At 46.9% G+C, this 23,123-nt stretch overlaps 1 long non-coding RNA gene across 1 annotated transcript in view; it reads right to left on the bottom strand.

The window, feature by feature from the left end:
• Positions 1 to 10,280: 10,280 nt before the first annotated feature.
• LOC108446962 overlaps positions 10,281 to 23,123 on the bottom strand; it is a 129,855-nt gene continuing 117,012 nt past the window's right edge. The window contains exons 16-18 of the long non-coding RNA XR_001862305.1: positions 22,171 to 22,245; positions 16,644 to 19,631; positions 10,281 to 14,634 (exon numbers count right to left, since the gene is read on the bottom strand). This is a non-coding gene — a long non-coding RNA (uncharacterized LOC108446962). The remainder of the gene's footprint in view (positions 14,635 to 16,643; positions 19,632 to 22,170; positions 22,246 to 23,123) is intronic.

Genomic DNA, 23,123 nt, shown 5'->3' on the forward strand with positions numbered 1-23,123 from the left:
GCTCTGCACACACCACGCTATCAGCTGTGCCATCCCAAAAACTTGTCCATGTCAATATTCAATGTACTCTAAGAGGACACAAACCACGGAGGAAGGTGACTCCAAAAGCATAAGAATCAGTGATGGGCAGAACTGCTCTAGAGTGAGAGTGGCTGGACAATGCTGGGGAGTTAAAGAGCAGCAGAGGACCAGTTTATCCCAGGAAGCTGATTCTTGCTTCAGCTGGCATCCCACGGAGAACAGGGCATATTTACAGTTCCTTTTCATATTTGCTGTCTGGGTCAGGCTGGTGACAAAGGAGCAGCTCTGAATATGCAAGAGGCCCCAGACAAAGGGCCCATTAGCCAGACATGCCCATTACTATGCAGAGAGGCAAATTCTCCTGCCACTGAACCCTCGCCAAGCAACAAAACTATTTGGCAAGTGTGCAAAACCCATATTCCACACAAGTGACAGACAGCATGGCAGGGAAAGCAAATGGGGCTATAAACACAAATTTGGTTCAATAAAGGGAATGAGAAGTGAGGGGAAAACTCTGTAACACTGTCTGGAAGGGGACACCAAGGCAAAGGGACCCCAGGTCCTTTGGTAGCGGTGAGGAATATTGCTGTAAATCCAGAGCTGCCAGACACTGTTCCCAGGTCACTGAGATCTTTCAGGCGCAGGTTAGCACAATTCTCATGTATCCATTGCAAAGAAGAGTTATCAGAGATAAGGGTTTGATATTACCTTTGATTTTTTTCTGTCACAAAATTTGTGCTCGTTTTCATGTTAATGAGGTCCCAAAATTTTAACCAGCATAAACAAGAGTGATTCCACTGAATCTTACAAACTATAACATTGCTTTCTCCTTCTCCATTGTTCCTGCTGGCTCTGTCAGTAAGTTCAATGTGTATATAATTTAATGTATATATAGTTCTGGACATGATTTCCCCAGAAGACCCAAGTAGCCCTGTCTGAACAGGAGTTTATGCAGAGCTCACTGCAGTGATCCCTACTCACAGTGTTGGTTTTATCCATGTATTTATTACCCAACAGAGACAAACTGTTCCCATATATTATGTAAAATAATGTAAATGGGTGTATATACATTTAGATAGAGGGAGCTTGTTCATAAATCTCACTTCAGTTTAAAATACAGAGCACTGAGTATGAGTTAAAAGTACTGTTTTTCTTTCCCTGTGGATTTAGAGCAGGCTCCTGCCATTATCCGTGCAGGGAAATCCCTCAGAATTCAGGGAGCTTGAGAGAAGTTAATATGGTGACATTTACAACAATATTGTCCTTAATCTTGGGAATTTATCCTGGAAGTTCGCCTGCAGTTTGTCTTGGGGAGGAAGTCCAGTAATTTCCACAGATGATGGCAGTGAAAACCTATCACTGAGTCAGGGAGGGAAAGAACACAGCAAAGGCTTGGAAATCAAGACCTTTTTGGATTTTTTCACATCATAACTTACTAAAATTTAGCAGAGACCGAGCACACTGTCTTTGCAGTCTGCTTAGTTAGGGTTTCTCCATTTCTTGGGCTGAAAGATATTGTTAACATCATTCCCCAACTTTTCTTAGTAGTGGCACTGAGTATTGCAGCACTCGGATCCAAAGGTGGGTGCACTGCAAAGATGGGGGAAAAAAATGCTAAACTGTAATGGACATAAACTGCATGTAATGGACATAAATGCCAAAGTCTGCTGGATTTCTGCCTGGGGGAGCAGAGGAATGGACTCTCTAGATGTGCTCTTATGCTTTTGCAATTCTCATTTTCATAGAAGCATAAAATGGTTTGCTTGGAAGGAACCCTAAAAATCCTCTCATTCCACCCCCTGCCATGGGCAGGGACACCTTCCACCAGCCCAGGTTTCTCCAAGCCCTGTCCAGCCTGGCCTTGATGTCACACACATTCCAGCCATGCAGATCCATGACCTTCCCAGTCCTCTCTGTGGCATTTCCCAGCAGGAGGCCCCAAGCCTCCATCCCCTTGGAGCAGCCCAGTCCCTTTGAGAGCTCAATGAAGCCTTGGAGGTGTTCAGATTCCTCAGCTCCCCCACGTTTCAAATCCTTCCAGCTGCCAGTTTTGTCTCTGCTGAAAGGAAAAAAGGATCTTGCTGTGAGGCAGCCTCTGTCAGATCACCTCTCTCACGTACGAAACCGCTCACAGAGTTGTATTTTCTCTTTACCAGCATAACCAGCACATCAAGAGGATTCCCCTACCTGAGAGAACATCCCAGTCAAACACTGAACTCCCTAACTGCTGTAAAGGACTTTGGATAAAGCAACAGTGGGAACCTCCGCTGGGAATGGCAGGGAAACACACATTCAGAAACATGGAAATTCTCACTCTGCACAAGATGTTCCGGGTATTTGATTTCCAGTGCCTTCAGAGGACTACCTGAATATTTAACTGGCATCAAATCAGCTCTCAACTGAGAGTTTGCTTGTGCCTGTGCATTCTGAGAGGTAAAAAATAACTCAGTAATCAGATTTTAAGCTGTTATCTAATTGCAGAGAAGGTAGCACTGCAGAAAAACCCCAGCACTTCAGTCCTTAAGAGTTCTCACACCAAATTTTCACCTTGTTTAAGGGCAGATGTACACAGATTCCAGAAGGAAACAGATGTTTTCATCCCATCCCAGCTCCTTCACGGGGGTAATTGCCTGTAAATAGTGAGGTTATTAAAGCTATTAGTCCAATATCACTACCTACCAAGCGTGACAAATTAATCAAAGTAGAAGTTCTACCACAGAAGTCCCACTGAAAGTTCATTTCCTCCAATGGCTGAGTGTTTAAGGAGATTTTCAGCAATAGATAATATTTTGTGGGCTGTTCACCCAACAGGTGATTTCCTCCAATGTTCAGAATCACTGGAAGCTCTCCATTTTACAGTACTAATACTACCCTAAAATTTGTCACTGATTTCACACCTCACAAGTTTTAAGATCCTGAAGAAGCCAACAAACTCTTCCACAAGGACCTGACCTTCATTCAATGACCTGCCATGATCGGTGGATATAAAAACAGTAACAACCAAACTGAGATACAGATTTCTCTGGTTTCCCCCCTTTTTTATTCATTCTATTTTATATAATTCAAATGTTGTAGGTTCTTACAATATACATATTGTCTAAATATGTATCATACAGCTAGGCATGTTTTCTTCTGAGTGTTTTTTAAATAATATATTTTGTACATGCAATTTTTTTGGCATTTAGTCACACTAGAATGGAGGCCAATTCATTTTGCCTTTGCCTAGATTTCTGAAAATTCAATCAGTCGATTAATCTTTTATTACTAATATGGACATACAAACAATTTCCTAATGGTTCTAGAAGATCGTGGCTGGATGGAAAATTGGATGTATTCTCTCATTTTAAATTTCCTATTGTTTAGGTACAGAATCTCACCACCCATTCTGTGTTATGGAGGCAGATCTGAGGCACAAAAGGCGTGAGACTGCTGGGAATTAATTTCCAAAGTCAGGTAAAATGTCATTCCATTGTTCTTTTGTAAATCATTCCCCCAGCACCTGTAGCATAAGGAAATGAAAAATGGGACAGACTATTAAGCTAAATGGCCTTTTGGAAAGCTGGAGTGAAAGCTTTACAAATGATGTATTGTGGGAGGGCAGCTCAATGTTTTCTGTGGTTTCTTTATGGTTTATTCTCCCCCCAGATAAACTGGGATTGAAGTGAGAAGAGGCCTGACCAGACATGTTTTCACTGACTCCATCATTAGGGCCTGACACTCCACTGGAAGAGGACCAGCCATTTTATCAAATGCAAAACACAGTAATTCCCTTTTAATGCCCTGTTTGTTGGGAGCTGGAGGCTGAGTGAGAAAAGGAGCCTTGTGTCTCCTGAGTGCCTCTAACTGTGCTCAGCCCCGGCAGCCAGAGGGACCAGGATCGATACCGCAGCGGAGCCTCATCCCAGAGACCTTCACAGCTCACAAGGACAGGACACTTTCTGCAGCAGTAATTGGTGGCACAGTGGGATTTTAACCCTGGCATCCAGAAATGCTGCTCCAGGAAGTTGGGGATGACTCACAGGTTTCCCTGCTGGAAACTCTCGAGGGTGCTGTGGCTGATTTACTCCATAACCACTGCTTCATGCCCTAAGAGCCACTGGGGCAACTGGTTTGAGCATAAATGGTTCACTGGTTTCCTACTGCATCCACCTTCGTGCTCTTTCCAACCATTTCATTTCTGGGAGTAGTTTTGCAGTAATTCTGGGTCTGTTTCTCAATAAAGCTTCTAAACACAGTGGATTCGGGGATATTATTTTTTCTTTCATTTTCAAACCTGAGAGATCTCCTTCCATCTTCTTATAATGGGTCAGAAAAGGACAAATTGTACATGGAACAGCTTTGCTGATCTTAAGGCATCTGGGAGCTAATTTCCAAGGGAAATTCCAGCTGGCAGTGGCTTTGAGAGTGTGCATTCCTACCTCCAGCAGAATGTACAAGTGCGTTGGAAACAAGATGAAAATGGTAGTCCAATGTTATTTAAATTTAGCCAAAAGAATGCAGTTTTGGGTTCCATAATAGTTCAATGTATCCTCTCTTCACCCCTGGGAGCTGAGCAACCACCACGTGGAACAAACCTGCACTTTCCTGGGAGTGGCAAAAGTCAGGGTCAGACAGGAAAACTGCCCCATCCAGCAGCCCTGCTGGAATTGTGTTATCCCTGACACTCCCTGGCTGCCAGGAACACCCAGGGAGCACTGCAGAGCTCCCTCCTGACTGAATTAGAGGCGATGTTTATGATTTGGTTAATTACAAGAGAACTAAAGGCGGCTGCCATTCAATGCAGACATTAATTCTGATCATCGCAGAGCTTTCCCAGGGCCGTGCTCTCCGGAGCTGCAGGGAAAATCCTTCCTCTCCAAGTGCAGCCCTGTCCCTGCCACATCCCCAGCAGCAGCCTGGAGGAGGCACTGGGGTCAGGTGTGCAGAGGGCATCACACTGGGAGGACTGGACAGTGTGCTTGCAGTTCAGAGATCATTTTATTTCTTTAATTCTAATGCTCATTTAATTTTAATCCTCCCCTGCGAGGGTGGGCATGCCTGGCACAGGGTGCCCAGAGCAGCTGGGGCTGCCTCTGGATCCCTGGCAGTGCCCAAGGCCAGGCTGGACATTGGGGCGTGGAGCAGCCTGGGACAGTGGGAGGTGTTCAAGTCCCAGGGAGTTGGAATGAGATGACCTCTAAGCTCCTTTCCAACCCAAACCATTCCATGGTTCCATGAGATCCCTGCCCAGGCTGAAGGAACGGCCTGACCATGGACTTATCAAACATTCCACATGCAAAGCCTGGTGCTTGGGAAGGAATAATCCCTTTCAGACCTCAGGCTGAGGCTGACCAGGGGGAAAATCCCTGCTGAGGATGCCCTGGGCAAAATCTTATCCTTGGACCAACTGCATTCCTGAGCCACCTGAATAAAAAGGATTCAGCCTAAGGACTGTCTGGATCTCCTGGAGCAGAATCAAAGGCAAAGAATCTATTCCATTGACAAAATAATTAAACCATTAATAACTGCATGCATATAACTTTGGGGAATGAATGATATCAATTAAATTCAATTAACATCTGCACAATGCTTTGAGGACATAGAAATGTCATGTAACTCCAAAGAAATGTTAGAATTAATCCTATTAATCCGATTTTTAGGATTTATTAATCCTAAAATAGTTTTTGCTGCATTAGCACACTGCTAAATGTGAAAATCACTATAAGCAAAGACAGGGGTACTCCAAAGATTTAGGGTGATTGGTAATCCCTTTGTATGAAAAAATAAGGGTTTTTTCCTGAAATCCAGCTCCACTTGAAACTGGCAGTTACAGGTAAATCAATATTGATGCCATTTAAAAATAACCATATTCTTTGTATAGCTATTGATTCCAGCAGGAGTGACTAAAGGAAGGATATACATAAATATACCAAAAAGAAGAGTTGGATATTAATGTCATCTTTTATCATCGTGGGCACTAACATGGCTGGAAAGTATTGATTACCTTAAAAGCCCCTAATAACTAAAGAACTATTGACTTAATATTTTCTCTAATCCTCCATGAAATTTTACAGTAAGTCCTGATGTATTTTCTGTTAAGAGTTTTAGGGCTGAACTATATCATGTACTTATCTGGAGTGTCAGCTCTGGGGCTTACACTGCAGCTGATGAGAGCTCTGCTAAAGGTGAGGAATAACTCCCAGGATTTAAGTCTGGTTTCAGGGATTTTGGAAATAGATACATCTGCTAATGTCTATTATTCTATAGCTTTTGTCTTTTAAATAATCTTTATCATTAGGGAATAATCTAATATACATTTATTCAGTGGAAACAAGGGTTCTGCTCATAATTACTCAACTACAGCTGTTCTGAAAATTCCCCCAGCGTTGGATAAGTGTCTCAACAGCCTTTTTTATTGCTTCCTATTTTCTTAGCACACTCACAGCCTGCCTTCCTGAAACTCCAATGGGTGATACTTACCCAAGTTAAATAAGGGAATAGGGAATGGAAACTTACCCAAACACCTGAACTTTTCCAATCCCTTAAAGTGAGTGCATCCTCTACTTCCACCCCCTGCCCCAGGCAGGGACACCTTCCACTGTCCCAGGCTGCTCCCAGCCCCAATGTCCAGCCTGGCCTTGGGCACTGCCAGGGATCCAGGGGCAGCCACAGCTGCTCTGGGCACCCTCACAGGGAAGGATTTCCTCCATATAGCCAAAGGAAATCTACCCTCTTTAGATTAAAGCCATTCCCCTTGTCCTGGCTACATCTTGGCCCCTCAGATCCTGCATTGTCATGGAGCAAACAGAGAGGTTTTCACTTTGGTTCACATTGGTTTGAGTTCCAAACAAACGGCTGACAGTTTTCCAGCCCCCATGGATGCTCCTGAATGCCTTTTGCACTGTGGTTCCACTGATCTGGCTCTAATATCCCATTTCTACCCATCCCAAACTGTCCAGCCCTCCAGCCCTACAAACCTCACCTCCCCAAAGTGCCAATGCAGAGAAAAGCTTTGCTCGCCCTCAGCAATTCCCCTGAGCCAAATTCTATCCATTTCAAGCCTATTTACAGAAATGCCTTCAAGATCTCGCTACCAAACACCAGAACTGCAAGAATATCTTTGCTTTTTCCAAAAAGACTAGAGACTTTTAGATAAGAACTGGTTGCAGAAACAATACTGAAAGAGAAGTGCTGTTCTAGAGCTCCCTGTGCCTGACATCCTTCCCATCACCTGAACTGCATCCCTGGGTGAACTCCCATTTTCCAAGACCTCTTTATGGAGTGGAGGTGATACATAATGCGATCCAGCAAAGAACAGACTTTTTTCCTTGCCTCCAGTAAAACCAAGGACTTCTCTTGACCCCATGAGCCACATCTAATCCTTAGTGATTGGTTTTGGCTCAGTCCTGCAATCACTTATTTATGGAACTCTCTCGATTACAGCAGCAGCCTCATTAAAACAAGTGGGGCAGTTTTTCATGTGCTCCTTGCAGGGCTGGGACCCCTCAAAGCCTATGAAGCCCCCGGGTCCTACTTTAAGCTGGGCTTTCCCCTGGGTCCCGCCAGGCCTCCGGCGGGATCAGCATCATCCCCATCACAGGCTGAGGAGGCAACTGTGCTGGGAGCTCACACCCTCGCTCACACCCAGGGCAGCTGGCCCTCCAGCTCTGTCCTTAGAGGAGGCAGAACACAGCACTAATTATTTTAATGACTGCAAATGAACTGTGAATTTCTTAAGAGCCATTGAAGCAAAACGCTTTGAGTCCATCTCCCCACATTAATACCAGAGCGCTGGAGATTGCTCATATCTTTGAGATGATGAAGTACATCTGCTAGATTTCCCTAGCTAATAGTAGGCCAAGTGCTAAAATATCAAACTTTCCCTCACATCCTTCTGATGAAATGGAGGAAAAGGACAAAAAAGAAACCCCCCATAGCACCTTCCACTTGAGCCGTGCTGAGCTGCAGTGCTTGTGTGCATCAGTGCATCCCCAGGGACACCTGGCAGGGAATGGGCAGGACCACACTGCTCCTGTGGCAGCACCCGAGTGGCACTGGGATCCCCAGGTGGCTCGGGATGCTGTGTGGGATGCAGGATGCTCGGTGGGATGGGAATGCTCTGCTGCACAGGGCCTGCATGCGTGGCTGGCTCTGCAGCGTGTCGTCTCCAGACCAGCAGTTATTCCTCTATCCCTGTTTGCTGATTCCTGCTCTAACTGTGCTGTTCATTGCTGATTTGCTTTTTCTTTGTATATCCAAGGAAATGCAAATATGGAATTTAATCAGGAGGATGAGACACGACAGCCAGTGTTTGCCAAACAGTTTAGTGAGTGTGAGCACCTCCATTAGAGACAGAAGTTTGCAGCAGCTCTAACAGACAATATTCAGGCAGCTCTGAGCATCCAAGCAGAAAGAAATCACCTAAAATCATGATTCATTTTTTAAAATGCTGCCTGAGCTTGACTCCCTTAAAAATAAAAACGTCATTACTAATTCAGGGAAGTTTTTATTCAGTCACAAATGCTGGCATGCAAGTGTGGTACACACAGACATGGAGCAGCCCTCAGCCCAGCTGGGCTTGGGGTCAGAGCTGTCTCCAGAGTGCCCTGGAAGAGCAGCCCTGGACATGGAGACCTCATCCAGCCTGTCCTAGAGGGGCAGAGCCATCCAGTGCCATTAACGGCTCCTGCTCTGTGTGGAAGCAGCATAATGTGCATCAGATTGCAAATGGAGCTGAGATTAAACACAGCTTTTAATGGCCCTGCAAACACATCTGGGAAAAACATCAGAGCATGCCCCACTAAATTAACTCCTCATTTTTGCCAGTATGGCCCTGTTTGCATTCCACTGCAGCCCGGCCTCTGTAGATGCCTTACCTCAGCTCAGGCAGTGCTGGAGTTCCTTACTTCAGGAATAAATGCTCATTTTTGCTGTCAGGCATAAAATGGAACAGAAGGATTTCCACAGTGCTCAGCCTGATGCTCCTGATCATGGGTGATGCCAACCAGGACCCTCTGTCTCAGAGGCTGGGGTGCACACACCACAGCCCAGCTCCAGGTCCGTAATTAGCAAAGAGTTCAAGGAATCCATTCTTTTTTCTTTCCTCCTCTAGGAATACTCTGAGGAGATTGTGTTCCTCAAAGACACTTGTTATTTGAATAGATTTAGCCCATTTCATTTCAAAGGCTCTGCTGGAAAAGGCCATAGAAGCTGAAATTCCAGGCTCAAGTGCCATCAGTTTGATAACAGGGTTGGAACAGGTTTCCCAGAGCAGCTGTGGCTGCCCCTGGATCCCTGGCAGTGTCCAAGGCCAGGCTGGATGGGGCTTGGAGCAGCCTGGGACAGTGGAAGGTGTCTGGATGAGCTTTAAGGTCCCTTCCCACCCAAACCAGTCTGTGATAAGTGACACCACAGTCTTTCTCCTCCCTGATTACGCATCTGCTAACACTCTGCTGGAGAGAATATTCAAAAGGAAAAATCAGGCAGAATGACTTCTCCTCAACGTTAGTATTCCCTTTCCAGGTCATCCACCAGCACTCAGCCCTGTCCCACAGCAGCCATGCAGGACCCTGTGGGCACACAGAGCCCTCTGCAGTGACAGCAGCAGGATAATTCACTTGTTACACGGTGTTGCCCACCTTGTAACCAGGGCCAGCGCTACAAACCTGCCCACTTCAGCAGAACCCTCAGCGGGGGTCATTGTCCTTGTCCTGCTGCCTGTGCTGCAGCCTCTGCTGGGACACCAGCAGCACATCTCTGCCCCTTCAGCCACGCTCTCTCTGTTTTTAAGCACTGAATAATTTACCAGCACAGTTCTCTTACTGCAGCATTGCTCAGCTCACATCACTTTGGTGGCTCTTACTCCTTAAATTTAGCTGGGTGCTCTGCACATGCCCACGGCTGATCCCAGAACACCGAGTCCTCCAGCCCGTCTCCAACCCCTGTCCCAGCATCCCAGCTCCTACCTTGTCTCTGTGATAGAAATAATCATATTTCATAGTCACTGCTACATCCCTGCCCCCTCTGGGTTGCTGAGCCTCCAGCTGCCCCCTGCAGTGCCTTTGCTTAGGCAGCCAAAAATCCCAGGGTTTGGAACAGGAGTGCAATACTTTCTCCTTGGAAATATTGCTGGGAGAGCAGCTCATTCTCTGGCCTTGCCCATCGCTCCCAGGGTGAACTGAGAAACCAAACCCAAGATGAATTCTCTCCAGTAATTTTCCTTTTTCCCATTACCTCGTGCTCAGTATACCAGAAGTGCACATTTCTGTGTGGCTCAGAGATAGAGAATTGTTTAGATGTTTATTAAACAACGGAGTTGAATGAAATCAGTCCCATTATGTTGTCTGGAGGATGGAAGTTAATTGGAAGACACAATGATTTACTCCAGTTTGAAATACCAAGTGGGGTTTGGAGTAAGTTAATGACAACAAGGATCAGAATGAGACTGCGGAAAACAGATATTTTATTTTAATTCCTACTGAAGTACTTTTGTAAATGAGTTTGCTCTCGCCTCAGTGTGAGAGGTTCCTCCCAGCTTGCTTTGCTGTGCCACATTTAAATGTTATCCAAGGGCACGTTAAATACGATCACTGAACACTGTACAGCAACTTAATTTTCTAAATAAAACACCAGAGAGGAGCCAGAGTGGCAACTGGGGGGAATCCCCTGGACAAAGGAGATCCAGAAAAACAAGTGCTGGGAAGCTGAGGAGCAGGGGCACCCCCGCCCCTCGCTCTGCTCCCCAAAGCACTCCCGCAGTGGTTTGGATCGTGTCAATCCAAAATGTCACCACTGCTGTTTGGGAAAAGCCAGCGTGGCATTTTCAGAGTGTGTTTCCACCTCTGCCTGTTGTGCCTGAGCTAATTCCTGATGCTGAGGGGAATTTTTTCAGTAGAAGAGGCACATCTGCAGCAAATGCCGTGCATTTATTCCCTAGAATAAAGACAAATAATAGGAAGGGCTCCAAATGCTCCCAGCAGCAGTGGAATGACTGCACAATGGCCCACAGAGCCCAGTGAAGATCTCACAAAGCTAAAGTGGGATTTATACTGCACATGGCAGAGACAGGAATGGGGCCATTAATGGGAGAGCTCCAGTCTGGGAAAGGAGGGGAAATGGGGCTTTTCCCACCGAAATGCTTTGGAGGGGATTGCCAAGAGCCTGGAATGCCAAAGCCAGGCACCAGCAGATGGTGTGGGGGCATCTCTGGGGCCTCGTGCTCCTGGATGGGCAGAGGCTCCCAGAAATTGAAGTGTTGTTGGGAAATGATAGGAAAAGAGAAGCTGTTTATTTTCAGTACCCTGAGGGCATTTGCTGCAGGGGAGGGCAATGACAAGAGAAGGGAAACAATCCCGGGGAGTTGCTCCAGTGCTGTCCCTCCTGTGTCACTGCCACATCTCAGCGGGGCGGATGCAGAGCGGGGATGCTCTGCTCACCTTGTCTTGGCCTCCTTAGAGGCCACAGCTCTGTTATCCCAGTTCCTTTCTGAGGCCACAGAACTCCCTCAGCTCCCCTGACTTATTCTGAACCAGGAAAACATGGGAATTTTGTGCAAAGGCATTTTTGTTGCTATCGAGAGATGGTCCAATTCCCCCATCACATCATGCCAGGAAATCCAATGGTTTCCTCAGCAACTTCCCATCCTCCTCCTCTCCCATGGGAGAATCAACCTCCTCCCTCCTTCCTCTTTCACCACCTCCTCCTCCTCCTCTTCCACGTAAGACAAGGCGCCAGCTGGCATTAAGAAAAAAAAAAACATTTTCTTCTCTCCTCCTCTCCACCATAACATTTATGAGTTTCAATTTTACTTGTGTTTTCCACCACCAGTTTGGAGCAGCCTCTTGCTGGCCTTGGGTGTGTCACCTGCCCCAGGAGCTGGGGACAGTCCCATGAGCCACCGATCCCTGATGGCACCAAAAGGAATCCCACTGGCACAGGCTGACCACATCCTCTCAGCGTTCCATTACAACCTTTTTCTTCCCCGCTTCCATTTCTTTTTACATCTCTCTCCCACTCATCTCTTAATGCCTGCCTTCAGCAGTTGTTTATTGTTTATCTAAACATCTCCTGCCATTGTCTGATATTCCCTTCCAGCCCTCCTCAAGCATTTGGCTTCACCCTCCCTTAGCATCAACCTGCCCAGGACCAAACCCCACTGCAGTCCTTCCAGTTTAACATCTGCTTTGGTTACTCCAGTTACTCTTCCATAAGGTATTTCCAAACAATCTTGTAGCTCCAATATTTTGCTCCGCTAACAAACCTGGAGCTCCCACACAGCTCTTCTGGAGGAATCAGAATTTACCACAGATTTAAAGATCACCTTTCCAGAAGCACCAGCTCTTACACCACTGCAAATTAAAACTATTAACGTGGTTTGGATTATTTTGTCTGCAGGCAAAAGCAGATTGCTGTTGCAAGGGAATTATTCCAGAGATATTGCTCTCTGCTTGTTCCTCCACAAGGACAGAGTTATAAAAATTATGCAATGCTATAAGCTTAAAATATAAGGGAAAAATAACAAGTCTGCAACATTTGCAAGTGAAAAACCACCATGCAATTCAAATTCCTCTGGAATTTACAAAACAGAGGAGTTGTCAAGTGTCAGTCCAAGTTTCTCCTTGCAGTGCATGTTTGTCACCCCCCCAAACCTCCCCCAAATTCCCAGTTCACACGGCAGTGGGAGCTCAGTGAGAATCCCCCTCCAGCACAGCCAGCTCCCTCCTGGAGTGTCCAAAAGTGGGGAAGTCCCCTCCACATAAAGCTCATCCAGTCCCATCCCTGACACCTTCCACCATCCCAGGTTGCTCCAAGTCTCACCCAGCCTGGGCTTGGACCATCCAGGGATGGGGCAGCCACAGCTGCTCTGGAAAACCTACTTTATAGGTTCCTTTTGCACATCAAGTATCTCCTTTTCCCTGATTTTTCTCACTGTCCAACAGCAAGCAGCAAAGATGAAAACACTTCGGCCATCACCTTTGGCAGCCTCTGCACCTCTGCAGACACTGTCTTCTGCTTCAGCACAGAGGAGCAGGGGGTGGTTGGGGCTGGGCTGGGCAACAGTGGCAAAGGACAGAGAGCTGGAGACACCTGAGGAGCTGAGGGGGATCTTCAGGCAGAGTTTGGTTGGCACTGAAGGGCATGAGAAGTTGGGTGCTCCAGAAAAGCCCTGTGGAAGGGTGGAGATGCTGGGCAACGCCTGATGGAGTTGTGGGGCTTGAGGGGAACTTGCTTGAAGGGGGTTTCTGTTTTCCTGCATAAATGTATTGACCTAGATTCCTGTCAATTCCTGGATTTATCCCCAGGATATCGTACTGCCTTTTCAGAATACACACTGGACAAATGGTGCTTCACATGTCAAGCAGGTCCCTTTTCAATTAGAGCCTTTTGAATACAGTTTAGCAGCAGATATGTGAAATAAACAGTGAGGCAGATACAAAGCTCATCCATCCACTTCTGATTAGTTCCACAATACCTCCCACCCATGCATCACTTCAGGTGGAAAGTTATGCCTTGCCCTACCTCCTAAATTCCGTCTATTTGAAGAAATATTGAGTGAGGCAGCAGGATGCAGCAGGGTATTTGTCAGCACATCGATCGGGATTTGCATGGCAGGGCCGTCTGTGTGCAGCCTGTTCCTCCCCAGTGTTAACCATGGCGTGAATTCCTGGGAAATTTATAGCCCTCTTCCTGCCAGCCTGCTCTGTTAAGGCCCTCAGCTCCTGACAGGTCTCAATTCCAAACTCTGGGTTGTTCAGCACGAAACAAAAGGGCAGCGCTGCCCTGATCAATACGGACTCGTGGGAAGCTGCCAAGGGATATTTGTCTCCCAGCCTGGGAATTGCAGCAGAGGTTTTGCCTCTGGAGAGGCTGTGGAGGAACCCCAAGGGGCAGCGGGCCATCCATCCCTGCACCCATCCTGCCTGTAAGGGGTTGAATCCATGACATCTTCAGAATTCCAGTCCCAATACCTGTTATATCAAAGGAGACAGATCCGTGATCCACATCCACTTGAGCCACCCAAAAGAGTGAGGGACATGCAAATATCTTCTTCACATGCTGCATTTTACAGTCATTAGTCCTCTCATTTTGCCTGTCATTAACAGGCAAAAAACCTCAAGTTTTTGTTCTCCCAGTCCCTGATTGTCAGACAATGAGAATGAGATTCCCAAGGTGCGAGCAGAGCGACTGCCAAGAGCCCTGTGACCAGTTCCTATCATCCTGCTCAGCCATTCATATGGGAATGGAAGCAGAATTCCAGCCACAGATATGGGAATGGAAGTGGAATTCCAGCCATAGATACAGGAATTTCAGCACAGCACAGGCTGGGTCTTGGATTACCAGGAATGGGTTTGATACAGGCAGCACTCGCAGCCTCCACACCTTCCAGCAGGTCCCAAAATCCATCCCGTAAGTGCCAGGACCATGGCAGTAATGGGAATAGTCATTAACTGCAGAGGACTGGACTTTCCAAAGGGTCCTGGAGGTAACAGAGCCCTGGTTTGTGTGAATCCTCATCTGTGGTGCCATAAAAACTCGTGGTTTTGCCACAGCCAGTGGGGCTGTATACTTGGGATGAAGCGAAACCATCGAAGGAACAGATGGAACAGGGCAGCTCCCGACCGAGAATAGACATTCCTTTAAAAATAGATGAAAGCAACACTTAATTTAGTCAAAAAGTGGAAATGAACCATTAAGAAATCCAGGCTCTAAATACCTGCTTGTCATGTATTTTTAATTGTTTTCATTTCCATTTGGATTGTGCTCTGCACTTACACAATGGCCACAGCTTGTCCTCAAGTGTCTGAGCATGGAGAGGGATTTGAGAGGATTCCTAAAGGGAGAAGGATGAGGAGATTTCGGGGCAAAAATAGATGCCAAAAACACCCAAAAGGCCGTTATGAAGAATTATTAGTCAGTCCTTGATAAAGAAATGGAAAAGCAGGGGTAAGCAGCAGGACAAACCCACACTACAAATACATCAGCCTTAAAAACTGCTGCTTGAAGACAGTCTGATAGAACAAATCACCTTTTTCCTCCTTTTTCTTCAAACCAGTGGGAAGTATTGCTCCAAACCACTTCATTAATATCAGATCAGCTGCAAAAGACATTTTAGAAGCAGCTAATTACCAAACCTCTGATCAATGTGCAGTTGGATGAAGGTTGTAGTTCTCTGCCTGCAGGTTCCAGACCTCAGCTCCAAATACGTTCTTCAGAGTCCTTGAAAAACTCATTTTCTTCACAATTCCCCTCATTATTTATTAATTACTGTTATTCTGAATTCTGGATCACCATCGTTTCCTCAAGCAGGAGCATAATTTTTCCTTCTCTTATCAAAACAGAGTGAGGAACTCGAGTACCTGTCCCCAGGGTTTGAGTGTTCCCCCTTTTCTCCAAGCCAGGAGCTCTCTCTGGGACCCAGTTTCCCCCCTACTCAGAGCTTATATGGATCCAGAAGAGATTTATGTGAGATCCTCAAAGTCTTCAGTGTTTTCTCTTTAGAAATTCCTGCCCAGGGCGTTTGGTTTCAGCTGAGATAATGAAATTCAAAGAGATCCCGACCTGGCAGGAGCTGGCCATGCAGGGAAGGTGTTTTGTCAGAGCAAGCAGCACTTTAACCACCAGGACATTTTTTCTGCACATCCACAATTCCAGAGGGATTCTGTACCCGTGGTCCCAGGGCTGGTCAAGCATCTGACTGCAACTCCCCAATCTTCCCAACAGCTGTGGCCAGAGCTCCTCTGGCAGCTTTGCCATCAGAGCTGTGTCAATTAGGGGCATGGAAATTCATCCTGCTGGGTGCCTTCCTTATGGAAACAAGTTATTACATGGAGGTTCAACTAATGTGAGCATAAAAAAATGATCTCTTTCCTAAGAGAGAGGACAGATGGTTTTTCCTCCTTGTGAAGGGCTGGTTTTTCAACACAAGCTGCCTCTCCAGTGGAGAGGAGGGGGGGAATCATCTCTTAATTACTGCTCCACGGGTTGAAAGCACATTCTTGGAGCAGAAGGTATTAGATGGAGTTTTCTTACACCAAAGTCAGACATAAAAAAGAAATCACACAACTGTTTTGGTTAATGTGAGGAAAATTTAATTTAAAAAACCCCACTAGAGTTGGGTGATTCTTCCCCACTTTACACCACAGTGCAAGAACAACCCGAATCAAGGCCAGAGTCTGTTTTCTTAGGAGGTGAAACACAAACACCCAAAGAATTAAGTGACAATTCCTTCATGTTCCTGAGTTATGGATTAGAAAAATCATCTGAGCAGTGCTGATCAATGGGAACTTCAAAAAGAAACACGGCCCATCCATTACAGTTCCTCCCAATTACATCCTTCTGCTGAGAACTGCATTTTATCTACCTTCCAGGCTTCAAAAAAGAGGGAGCAGGATTTTAAAAAACAGCTTCTAGGAGAGTTTTACCTTTTTATTGAATTTAAACACCACAGGACTGGTTAAATTGGGAATAAATTCTGACCTGCTGGTGCTACCTGTGAAATGGAAGCACCATTTTCAAACAAAAATCAGAAACATCTCAAAGCTGTTGGTTTTTCTGATCATTTTCTTTCCTTCTTGCTCAGACTTCTTCAACAAATTTTGTCTAAATCCACTGTAATCATTTTGAGTAAGCTGAAAATCATTTACCTGGTTTTGCTGGGTGAATTGTGGGTCTTCATCAGGTTATTTCAGCCTACTGAGCTCCCAGGACCTGGTTTTGGAGAAGAGTTTGGGATTGTTCCTGTCTTTCTCCTGGGAAGCACAGAGAAATGTGACTCCATCCTTCTCCCTCCATCAGCCAACCCAAAGGCCTCATTAAAGTGGAGAATCCCACCTGAAGCCAGGAGAACACTGGAAAACAGGGAAAACAGCAGCAGCATCTCCCGAGTGTTGGTACTTTTCCATTGTGGGGTTTTTTACCTCCTGCCCATCGAGTGCCCAGCAGCTCCCAGCATTCCCAAATGTCCTGTTGAGCCTGATCTGGATGGTAATTCCCAAACCTGCCCCACACTCCCTGTTCAAGGAGGAGCTCTCTGAGCCCTTCAGAGGGTTGAGGAGTAGTTCCGCACACAAAGCAGTGAATTCTCTCATGCTTTTCCTTCAGCTCAGGGCTGATCCTGGCGCACCAAGGCGAGATCAGCAGCATTTCCCTTCTCCCTGCCTTTGGAATTCACCGAGGCTGCTGCTGCTCACAGCCCCTTGGTGACCAGGCTGCTTTAACTGCCAGCAGCTCCGAATTAGCTGATGTGATCTTTAAAGATCGTTCCCCAGTCCCCCCTCTCACTGCAGGGTAACTACGGAATCCCCCCCAGTTATCCGGAATTAGCCAGGGCTTTGTTTGGTTTGCAGGGCACAGATAACAAAAGATTCCACTCAGGAAATCATGTACCAATTATCTCCGAAATTAGGCTGCACACAGGGGACTGCTGAGCTGGCTTGAAAAAATTACATTTTTTTTTATCCACTCCCACTCCTGCCTCCTTCTCCCAGACCACCTCGACACCTCCCACATCATTATTTATTTCTGTTATAATTTGTCCTCACACAGCCCCAACACCCAAAGAGCTCAACCCCCCCCAGAGAAGGCAATTCTGGAGATCTGCTCTCAGTGTCAGGTGTCTGCTCTGGGGTTTGTCCATCACCACCACACCAGGTACCGAATCCATGGGAGCTGTCACACGTGGGGGGTTTGGGGAAAGGCAGAGCCAGCACAGCTGGGCTGCAGCAGCCTCAGGGGTTCAGTGCATCCACAGAGTCACAGAATCCTTCAGGCTGGAAAAGCCCTCCAAGTCCAGCCTTCACCCAAATACCTTCTGCCCACTAAACCATATCAAAAAGTGCCTCATGACTCGTTTTTGGAACACAAAACCCCCAAGCAGACTCAGTTTGTCCTGGCTGGATGCAGTGGCCTGCACCTCATGCCCAATTCCTCAACCTCTTACAAACTTCTAAGCACAAGCCTTTGAGCAAAACAGGATTCCAGTAAAAACTCTGCTCCAGCATCTTTGTAGAGGTAAAAGGAGCAGATTCCTTTTGGCACCAGCAGAAAGAACAGCTGAATGTTCTTCAGCAGTGGCTGATTAATGCTTTTCATTCAAAAATGATTTAGCTCAAAGGAATAAAACTGTTCTTGAAGCTCCTGCAAGGCAGAATGTTTTGCCCAGTTGCAAAGCTGTGTCTCACTAATGGTAGCTGCATTTGGCCAGTACTGAGGTCACTTCCTTTCCTTTTATTATAATTATTTCCCTGGGAAAAGTCAGAGCAGTAAGTGTGAGCATTCCACGTAAATAAATGTCTATTACAATTATTAATTTAAAAAAGAAAGATGTATTTTAACAGAGCAAACCAGGTGCCAACAATAGAGCTGCCTCCTTATGATCTAGATTTGATTTTCATGAAAACAGAAGTGAAGGTTTGCACTTGCAGCGCCTGACAGGGATCACAGCACACCCACCCTGGCCCAAACATCCCCAGAATACAGATGGGGTGCTCTGGGCCCATCTAAGTGACAACAATCTCGTTCTCCACAGCTTCCCAAACCTGCCAATCCCATGCACCATCCCATTAAGGACGATCTCACTTGGAAATCACGTCTGGGTAGCTGCCTGTGTGGAAAAGCTACTTTGCATCCCGGGGTTAATGGATTGCTTCATGGAAATCAGGAAAAATGCAAGTTCCTATTTCATCCAGCAGGGAGGGAGGTTGTTTGTGGGGTTTTTAACAGGAAAAGCTGCAGCCTGAGGGTCTGCAGCGTCAGCAGCTCCCAGGGGATGAGCTGGACCAGGGCCTGACCAGCAGGACACAGCAACCTCCCAGGAAAACGTCCAAGCGCTGCTTTCCCTGACTCAGCCATCCCTCAGCACTGAGCAAAGGGGCATTTTTCTTCAAAAGACCATTATTTGGATAAATCAAGCGTGGCACTGCAGTGTCAGGGCAGAGCAAGAGGTCCAGGCAGCAGAGGAAGGACAGGACAGAGCCACGGGAAAGACAAAACACCCAACAGCATCTGTGCTGTGGATCTCTTCCAGGAAGAGAAAGCTGATTTGGGCATTTAGTTCTTTACATCCTACCAGCCCGAGTCCTTTTGGGTATTTTTAATTGCACAAAGCATTTTTCTGCTCCTTCCAAAATGCTCTTTCTGTGGAAAGCACTGATGAAGCACCAGAGAGGTGTCTGTGTTCCAGCAGGTCTGGAGCAGCCCTGCACCCATCCCATCCATGTCTGCTGCTCCTGAGTCCCCGCCAGCACTCAGGGAGGAGGGGAGAGCCTGCCAGACCCATCCTGCCTGGGTTTCATGGCACAGGAGCCTCTGAGGATGTTTGTGAATGAAGCTCCAGCTGCAGGTTGTGGCTCCACAGGCACAGAGACCCTGAGCACCCAATGTCTGTTCAACAACAAGATGAGGCAAAGCTCTGCTCCACCTGGAGCAGCCTTTTCTGGGGGGTTCAAGATGGCAGCAGACAGCCCTGCTCACCCTGGCGCTGTGCCTGGCTGGTTTACACCCTTACCTCGGAGTCTGGCTGGGAAATGAAGATGTTCTTTCATAATCCCCAGCTGGGAAAGTCCCCTCCTGCCCAGCTCCTGGCTGCTCCTCACACCAAAGGAGCCTCGGGCTCAGGTGTCACTTTGTGATGCCTGTGACAGGAAAACCTGGGTGAAACAGTGGGTTGCAAAATTGGTCTGGGGGGCAATCAGTCTGCAAGGATCATTTCTGCGAGTCCTTAGCACTGAGAAACATTTCAGAGAGTTCAATCCCAGCCCTGTTAGCACTGAGCGTGACAAAAGCTGGAAAGAACCTGCCTGGCCTGTCCCTGGTGGCTCCCGCAGTGCGAGGAGGTGGCTGTGGGTTGTGACTTGTGCTGCACTGCTCAGGCATTACAAGTGCAGATCCTGCACAGAGTCGGGCTGCACATGCTGGGTTTTTACCTGTCACTTGCCATAACAGCTCCCAGCTCTGGGCATTTTTCTAACAGCAAACTGGGTTGTCAAAGAAATAAATGTTTATACGGCACGTTGGAGTTATCACTGGAGTAAATCAGGTGATGTTGGGGGAAAAATAGGAGTGGAAGTTATCTACAGGCATGACAGTTTGAGAGATCCTTCTTCCCCGAGTACCTGAGACAGCCCTTCTTGCAGGGAATTTCTCTGGAAGCTCAGCACACTCACCCCAGACCCCAGGCTGGTTCCATACCAGTGCCTGTGGTCTTTAATCACTCCAGACACACAACTCCCACTGATACCAGCACAGGTTTTGCATTCTTGCAAAATCAGCTTTTGTTTGTTTGTTTGTTTTTTGGGGTTTTTTTCCTACAGCAAAATCACACACTCAGCTTCAGGGGGAACTGGGTGGCAAAACCCCAGTGAAAATCCCGGGCAAGTCTCCTTTTTGACCTGCCTCAAAATTAAAAATGTAATAAATAGCACTCAGCTAAGGAAATGCTGTAAGGCTGCAGAGCAATGAGTGGGATCCTTGCTTTGGGCACAATGTGGAGGAAAATAGGTGCATATAAATACACTTTTAAAACATCAAGATTCATGGATGAACTGAAAACAAAGACTTCCTACATTCCCACAGAGCATCCCACACACAGACACGAGGCTTCTGAATTTGGGTTAGAAGCATTGAAGAGGAAATGTTTATATTCCTGCATCTTCTATGAAACCTGTTTTAGAATGAAACAAGAAGGGTGGAGAGGGACTTTTTACAGGGGATGGAGTGACAGGACAAGGGGTAAGGGCTTTTAACTGCCAGAGGACAGGGCTGGATGGGATATTGGGAAGGAATCCTTCCCTGGGAGGGTGGGGAGGCCCTGGCACAGGGTGCCCAGAGCAGCTGGGGCTGCCCCTGGATCCCTGGCAGTGTCCAAGGCCAGGCTGGACATTGGGGCTTGGAGCAGCCTGGGACAGTGGAAGGTGTCCCTGCCTGGGGCAGGGGGGGGAATGGGATGAACTTTCAGGTCCCTTCCAACCCAAACCATCCTGGGATTCTGGGATTTAAACGTCTGTTTAAACTCTGACCATGGAGCAGCAGCAGGCCCATAAAACCAGTTTATGGCACAGTGGGGCAGGATCTGTGTGTGCTCCTGGATTGTGCTGGAAGCAGGATCTGTGTGTGGCCCTGGATAAATCCAGGTTATCTGAGGCAGCAGCACTTCCCTGCCCTCACCCAGCTCTGCAGGAACACAACGAGGAGCTCGTTAATTAAGGTTATCAAGTTCCCTTGCACGGCCTGGCTTTCAGTGCACGGGAGACGAGGCTCTCCCAGCTCAGCTGATTTATGGCATCCTCAGGGCATTTTGCTCGTGTGTCCAGAGCCCAACTTTTCCTTTTTTGTAAGCAATCCCAAAGTTTGACCTGCGATGGCCTCGGCGTTGTCCTGGCACTGCCCTGTGGGTGCAGGTCCTGTCACACAGAGCCAGCAGGGGATGCTCTGCTGCGTTCCTGCCCTCTGGAAGCTGTAGGGATATTGCCATCCCCTCCCAGTGCCACCCTTGGGCAGCTCGGCGTCCTCTGGAATGCCAGGCTCTCCCCAGGAGAGCAGGAAATAGTTCTCCCCTTCTATATTTTTGTCCTTACTAAGCTATAACCTTATTCTTGGAAAAAATCTCTTACTCCACGAGTTATCCCTGTGGGTAGAAAAACGACCCTTTTTTTTTTTCTAAAAATAAACCAGCCTGACAGAAATTCATGAGTTTATCAAATTTTTGAGAGACCAAAAAACTCTTAAACATAACTTAGGATCCCATTTTCCTGCTGCAGTTTCTCAGCCCTGGTAGAAGCTGGAGATATTGGAGTGTGGAACAGAGATATTCCCAAATTTATTGTCAGCCTGACAATGATTATGTAGCCCATTGAGATGGAGTGGTGTGATTTAGTGGTTTGGAGGCATTTGTCAGGGTTGATGGATGCATCTGGTGATTCAGGCAATGAAAATGTGAGATTTCCAGCCGGTGGGAGATAAAGGAAGCTGCCTGATACACGGGGTTATGGCAGGGGCTATAGAAGCATATAAACTTTTATTTGTTTCTCATTTAGAGTTTTAGAGGGAGATGGGAAGGAAGATCCACTTCAGCTGGCTCTGCAGGGTGCAGCTAAAGAGGCTGTGGAGAGAGGGTGTTTCCTGACTAATCTTTGACTTTCTTGTGTGCCTGGTTTCTCACCTGTCACCACTCACCTGCCCAGGGCATCCAGGTGGGTGCACTCAGGGAGACCTCGTGGGGATCTCCAGGCTCCCCCAGCATTCCCAGCTCTGCAGAAAGACATGGAAATACCGAATTTCTCATTTGCCTGCTGTAAAGCATGCTAAGGTTTGATAGGAAGCCAGCTGGAAATGGGAAATTGCCTTTAGATGGGTCCAAAATATGGGCGTTTTCTTAGGCAAAATGAGTTAAATGAGCTTTTGAAATTCCAGCCACATCCAGACAATTTACATCTCTTTTTGGTTTCAAGTTCACAGATAGAAACAAGTTCTTAGGAAAACAAGGTATTTTGAGGTATCTTTTATATTGAATTTGAACACAAATCCCAGATTGGTTCGGGTTGGGAGGGACCTTAAAGCCCATCCAGTGCCACCCCTGCCATGGGCAGGGACACCTCCCACTGTCCCAGGCTGCTCCAAGCCCCAGTGTCCAACCTGGCCTTGGGCACTGCCAGGGATCCAGGGGCAGCCCCAGCTGCTCTGGGCACCCTGTGCCAGGGCCTCAAGAAAAATATTTCCCATAACTGAATCAGGTGTGAAACACCAGGCAAAGGGAATCCAGAGCAGAGGCAGTTTAAGGCAAAAAGAAAGGAAATTGAGGATCCTGTTACTTCAAGAGCAGTGAAGAACACGCCTTACTTCACTGATGGGTATTTCTGAGTCAATTATGTGCCAGTGCTGCTCTATCTTCCTGGAATATTTTATTCTTTAGCTTTCAGATGGAAATACTCCATTTTTAATGAAGATATATAACTATACGTATTTTACCTTATGATATTTAGGGTTTCCAAGGAAAATACATTCCATTCATACTCAGGAGAAGCAAACCCATGCTCTGCTTTAGCTGAATCCCAAGCTCAGCTCTCACTTAAAACCAGCCTGAGCTGAGCTAGAGCATCAATCCATAGAGAAGTACTTAGGAGGAATAA

The sequence above is a fragment of the Corvus brachyrhynchos genome, unplaced genomic scaffold (assembly GCF_000691975.1).
Source record: "Corvus brachyrhynchos isolate BGI_N302 unplaced genomic scaffold, ASM69197v1 scaffold95, whole genome shotgun sequence".
Lineage (NCBI taxonomy): Eukaryota > Metazoa > Chordata > Aves > Passeriformes > Corvidae > Corvus > Corvus brachyrhynchos.